The following is a 7,102-nucleotide window of genomic DNA, read 5'->3' as shown; positions in this document are numbered from 1 at the left end:
TAGGCATGATCATGTATATAGGCATCACGTCCGTGACAAGTAGACCGAAACGATTCTGCATCTACTACTATTACTCCACTCATCGACCGCTATCCAGCATGCATCTAGAGTATTAAGTTAAAAACAGAGTAATGCCTTAAGCAAGATGACATGATGTAGAGAGATAAATTCATGCAATATGAAATAAACCCCATCTTGTTATCCTTGATGGCAACGATGCAATACGTGCCTTTCTGCCCCTTCTGTCACTGGGAGAGGACACCACAAGATCGAACCCAAAGCTAAGCACTTCTCCCATGGCAAGAACTACCAATCTAGTTGGCCAAACCAAACGGACAACTCGAAGACTTGCAAAGATAACCAATCATACATAAAAGAATTCAGAGAAGATTCAAATATTATTCATAGATAGACTTGATCATAAACCCACAATTCATCGGTCTCAACAAACACACCACAAAAAGAAGATTACATCGAATAGATCTCCACAAGAGAGGGGGAGAACTTTGTATTGAGATTCAAAGAGAGAGAAGAAGCCATCTAGCTACTAACTATGGACCCGAAGGTCTGAGGTAAACTACTCACACTTCATCGGAGGGGCTAGGACGATGTAGAATCCCTCTGTGATGACGGCCCTATTCCGGCGGAGCTCCGGAACAGTCCCCAAGATGGGATCTCGTGGATACAGAAAGTTGCGGCAGTGGAATTAGGTTTTTGGGGGTACGTAGGTATATATAGGAGGAAGGAGTACGTCGGTGGAGCACCGAGGGGCCCACGAGGCAGGGGGAGCGCCCTAGGGGGGGCACCCCCACCCTCGTGACCGCCTCTTTTGTTCCTTGGAGCAGGGTCCAAGTCTCCTGGATCACATTCGGTGAGAAAATCACGTTCCCAAAGGTTTTATTCCGTTCGGACTCCGTTTGATATCCCGTTTCTTTGAAACACTGAAATAGGCAAAAATAGCAATTCTGGGTTGGGCCTCAGGTTAATAGGTTAGTCCCAAAAATAATATAAAAGTGGAAAATAAAGCCCAATATAGTCCAAAATAGTAGATAATATAGCATGGAGCAATCAAAAATTATAGATACGTTGGAGACGTATCAAGCACCAGGGCGGTGGATGAGGCGAGGCCTATGAAGGGAACGACACGGAGGCACGGAAGACTCGGCAGTTGTTTCCCACACGGAGGGGAGTATGACTGTCCGAGGGTTTACTGGTTCGTCTGCCGTCGCCGGAGAATAACAGCAGGCGTGGGTGAGTAGAGGGATGGCTAGGCCAGCGATGGGAGTACGGTGGGCGGTGAGGCCTGCGCGGCAGCAGAGCCAGCCGCGGGGAGGAGGGAGCAGGCAGTCCCGCCAGCGCTTGTTTGAGCGACTGGAGCAGGAAGAGCAAAGATTGAAGAAGCACGACGGCCGTTGGATGGCCATCCAACGGCCAGTGCTTGTGCGTCAACCTTTTTTTAGGAAAGCGTCAAATCTGTGGAAAACAGCATACAACCCATCTGCCATTATTTCTAATAATTTACAGCCCATTTGCTAATTATTAAGGTTTTTTTGGAGCCTGTATTCTTTTTGTTAGCAATACAACCCATATTGTGGCCACGGTTAAAAAATTATACAAAATTTTGCATATTTCAGTGCGGTCCGAACTGTTTTTAATCCCGAAATTTCGACTCACATTCAAACTGATTTTAAAAATAAATGTATATCAATATAAAATCCAACAAATTCTCCACGCATAAAAATTAATGTAATTTAAAATGTCGAAAAAAAGATATTTGAAACTAATTGCCGATTTGATGTGTTTTAAAAATGTACAACCCATTTCTCATTACTGATGGGCCATTTTCTCGGTCAGCCGAATTGAAGCTCTCATCGTCTGGAAAGATTTGCAGCTCAACAGGCCTGACAAAGCGACTTACTTGGCAAATCACAAAAAACTGGGCTGTGGCCGTGGACCAAGCTGTCAGCGTCTCCACGTACAGTACTCTTCCGATGGAATGTCGTTGACCACGTTGACCACGCCGCGTCGGGAGCACCAAGGCGGTGGAAGACGGCGAGGCCTAGGAAGGGGACGACACGGAGCTGGGGAAGACGCGACAGTGGATGCCCACGCGGAGAGGAGTACGAGGGTTCACTGGTTCGGCTGCGGTGTGAGGCTGCCGTCGCCGCAGGGCCTGGCTAGCGGTGGGAGTAGTAGGGGGCGATGAGGCCTCAACGGCAGCACAGACGGCCACTGGTGGTAGGATCAGGCGGTCTCCCCGGCGCTGGTTTGGGCGGCTGGTGCAAGAAGAGCAGCGATTGAAGAAGCAGCAGGACCGTTTGATTCAAATCCAACGGTTACTGCTGCTAGAATCGTTTGTTGACTAAGTTGACAAGCCCTGCGTACGCGTCAACTTAGTACGCCCACAGGTCAGCCTCCCAACCGGTGCGCCCCAGATGTCAGTGGGAGGAATCATTTTTGTTCGCGTAATAAGGAGGCAGTTGATTGCGTGCGGCCAAGCCAGCGGAGGGAATAGGGTGGGCCGGGGAAGCCAACAGGGCATCACAGCGGGCCACAAGAGGAGGGAGCAGGCAGTCTCGCCGGCGCTAGTTTAGGCGACTGGAGCAGGAAGATCAGAGATCGGTCGTTGGATGGACATCCAACAGACACTGCTGCTAGAATCGTGTGTTCACTGACAAAGCCTTGCGTAAAAAAGTCAGCCTCGAAATCTGTGGCGTGTACATCCCATTTGCTATCATTTTTATAATTTTTACTCATTTTCTAATTCATATGGAATTTATTACAGCCCGTTTTCCATTTTTAGAATTGCTGGCCATTTTCTGGTCAGCAGCAGGGTCACAAAATTAACTAAATATGTGGGAATTTTTGAAAATTCGCAATTTTTTGCTGGGGAACGAAATATTCTTAATACAAAAATTAATAGCCATACTAAAACAAATTTAAAAATAAATTAGTACTATGTCATGTTAAATCCAATGAAATACGTATAAGATATCAGTGAAGAACAAAAACAAAAAAAAGAAACTTATATCCCATTTGCTATAAATTTTTTGGAATTTTCAACCCCTTTTGATATTACTTTTAATAGACATTAACAATACTCTTAAGCCAGGCCAGAATGCATCCTTCCTCGTCTTGAAAGATTTGCAGCCCAGTAATTAGAAGAAAACAAATAGGCCTAGCTTGGGTATTCTTCAAAAAGAAATACTAGACTACCTATTTTCCCAAAGAACTGGTGCATGAGCATTTAGCTTTATTTATTTATTTACTTATTTATGTTTACGGAACCATGAGCATGTACCTGGGCCGGATTCATGTGAGAGCCTCCCTTCCAGTTAATTATGGGCTTCTCTATTGGGCCTTCATCAGTGGGCTGCATGTTATCAACAAGTGGAAAATGTGTTCCGTACGAAAAATAGTATGCGCTACGTACGGTATGGGGCACTAAAGGATCGAACTATGCAACAACTTCCAAAACATTGTGTTCGTTGTTCTAACAACACATTTATTCAACCAACAGACGAAATATACTATTGATTGTACATTGAAAACAGCAGTAGCAGCAATCAGGGCTGGGGGTGCAACACAAGCAGTAAGCAGGCCAGAAGAGTGAAGACGCAACACTCTCTTCCAAACCAAACATCAGCCATCATTACAAAAGGGCTACCAAAAAAGAACAATTGTATGCTTCAAACTAAATAAAGATCCTACTACACCAAGTGTGCGCATCTAACTAATTGGCTCAGTTAGACGTTACTATTTATTAAGCTGTGGAGATTGGCTGACGGCTTGAACCAGATGGGTGACTGACGGGGGAAACCCCAGCCAGCAGGTCGAAGTCTGATACTTGCGACCCTCTCTCCTACTTTGGGTTGCAGAGCGTGGCGGCAAATATCAGGGTATGGCACATGCAGAGACGCATGGTACGTTGTGTACGCATAGTTTTGCCTGATGAACGAAACTGCGCTGCCATCATGATCCTTGTCGTCGGTTATCTCCTGGTTAATCGGATAATTCAGTCCGACAAACAGAGAGCGTGTACCAAGGCTACTTACCAGCCTCCAGTCAAAAATTCCTGAAGGCCCGAAGAAGCTGGGATCCTGCTCAAAGACCTTGCAGTGACTGTGATTGTATTCCGCGAAACAACACGTCCGGTACGTGCGAACGATCATCAATCTTTCGCCGTCGTCTGATCGAGCCAGGAACCACCTGCAACTGCCATGCCGCTTTTCTTTGAAAGGTTCTGGGATTAGGAAGGGTAGGGACACCAGGCGGCCTACAACATCATATCAAGTTGGAGTCAAATAAAAAAGGGCTCTTGATTTAGTCAATCTTAAGAACATCATGTTATGAGCATGAATATTTTTTCAGCAAATGTTGACAGTAATATAAGCAAGCCATCATGATATCATAGGAAAGTAACATACTGCTGTAACAGCCATTTGTAGCGATGACTGGAGTAGGATAGCAATACGTCCAGCCATAGAAGGAGTCGACAGCGTAAATTAAGCCCTTGTGTTCAATGGCATCAGAGCACCATGGAGGATGTATGATCCTGCGATGGACGTGTAGATTTATCCACTTACCGTAGTGACCTGTCAGATAGGCGAGACCGCGGTTGAAGAACGCAATTAGCCTGAAGACTTTATAATTGGCAGATCTTGTGGGCACTTGGCAGATTACAACCTTGAGCAAATCAAACTTGGTATCATGTTGGCTACTGTAAGATTCCGAGTATTCTGGGCCGCGGTGCCAAAGCAGTGCAGTGTTAATAGAAGGAAGGGGGATCAATCGCCGGGTGTAGACCTCCACGAGCATCCAGCTGCCGCGACCGTCGACGAGCACCATCTAAGACGTGTTCATGCCGACCCAGTACATACCGTTAATGTAGTTGAGGCTGACGGGGATCGGATCGCAGTCAAGGGGGTTGATGCTTGCCACCCTACGATCATTATGCTGCATGACACGACGTTTCTGAAGATTAGGCGGCATCAGCAAGCAAGGAGCTGGCTTAAAAAGCTCCGGCCTGAGGGCTTTGAGTAAACGGTACAGCCCCGACGAGCACACGGTGAGCGGCATGGTACTGAGATTGTCCACACGCGAAACAATGATCTTGATTACCTCTGTGGGGAGCGAATTCCAGTCACTCTTTCGGTGGACGCTGCTTGGTTCTACCATTGTTAGTGCTTGGGTTTCGGACGAGGGGGGAGGCGCCTTAGCGAGGATGGAAGATTGGATGAGATTATGTGCGGACAAAGATGGAGAAGCGAATATGTGCTGCGGGAAGTGGACAGGTGATGATGACTACAACACGCCGCTTGACTTACGAGACACATAGCAGCAGTGTAGGGTCATGTCGATGCCAGACAACTTGCTTGGGTGATCACAGTACTGGTACTCCCTACAGTGCTATGCCCTAACTTGCTTGAGTAGAGTAGTAGAGTAGGACTCTGCTCTACTACTAGCACCGGAGGAGTAGTATATTCTAATCTAAAATAGTTACAAACTTCAATGCCCGAGCGTGGAATGACTACGAACCATGCTCAAAGACTGTGTCTACGTGGTGTTTGGACATGGGCGACAACCTCAACACCAACGGTGCTGCTCCCATTGCACCGTATGTGTTTCTGTCCTTCATGTTCGAAATCGTGGTAGAATTCATGATTTATTTTGTTCTTATTCGGATTAAATCCCGTAGTAACTTGCTCATATATTCAACTAGCGCAACGTCACCTACAGCCACTCCCGTTTCATGGATGGCCTGGTCGATGCCTCCAAGGAGCCCTTCGTCCACTACTATGAGTGCCCGATGCCGTTTTGTGGCTCGCTGGTGGACATGGTGCATCACCTCACGGATGCATGCAGCGGTCACTGCTGGCCCTTGGCGGAGAACATCAAGTACGAGACGTGCTACCCGTTCACCATGCCGGAGTCGCTGGAGGATCACCGCCGCCTGCTAGTCTCGGAGGAGGACGTCAGCGTCTTCCTCTTGATCATGGGCACCGGCGAGGCCCGCGCAGGCCGCCGCCCCATCTCTGTAATGTGCGTCAGGGGCGACGCTGCTGATACTGACACTGACACGAGGCCGATATACGGGTGCGTGGTCAGTGTTACTACCCCTCCGGGTCGCGTGGGCGGCGACACCGGCCTCATCGAACAGACTTGGACTCTGGGGAGCTGGGACTGTCCCGCCAATGTGGACTTGGAAAACCCATGGCATCCTATACATGCCGACGCGGTGCACGGGGACTCCAAGGAGGTTCACCTGGACATACGCATTATCAAGTTAAATGTTGATCATTAGTCTTCACTCAATGTTATCCGCTGTCTAAGCATGTGGGGACTTCCATGCAGGATCTTGCTCTATTGGAGTATCGCGCATGAATAAAAGTGTGTTCGTTTATGGTTTAGTCTAGAATCTCCCATGTATGAATTTTTACTACAGTACTGGTGAAAGACTTACGATGAACCATTTCTTACATCTCCTCTGCCCGCTTGCAAGTCATCCTGATTTAATCCCTCCGTCTAGGTGTATAAGGGCATGGTTAATATTACTTAATAGTATAGCCAAGTGTTGACTATAAGAAAGTGCCATGTCATCTGTAGCCAACATGTATAACAACCGATACTCAAAAACTAATTCTTAAAGATCATTTCTTGCGAAGCACAATAAGTGTTATTTCTTCACAAGTTTTGGATGCAGGTTGAACAGTTGAACGCTTTTGTGAGCTCTAGAGATGAAATAATATTCGAAGAAACCTATCGATACCCGTTACACATGAGATGACCCCCACATCCTTTGTCAAAATAAACAACTCCCCGATCAATGCATTTCACTCTTCGGTGCAACGCACAGGCACCTTACTATTATAGATTAGTACGACCAAAAATTGAACTAACATTATATATAGTACGATAAATGCTAATGCATGTCACCTAAAATTATATCATTCAAAACTATGTTCAAATACGAATCCAACGATATAGTTTTTGTTGACATGCACTAACATTTTGTCAGTTAAATCTTCAGTCAAATTCAATGGGGGACTAATAAACCATGACCGATGTAGTACAAGTGTAGACGGCGGCGCTGCATGGGAGT

This window comes from Triticum urartu, chromosome 3A (assembly GCF_056163025.1).
Source record: "Triticum urartu cultivar PI428250 chromosome 3A, HENAU_Tu73, whole genome shotgun sequence".
Lineage (NCBI taxonomy): Eukaryota > Viridiplantae > Streptophyta > Magnoliopsida > Poales > Poaceae > Triticum > Triticum urartu.
Note: the sequence above shows the minus strand (reverse complement) of the source record.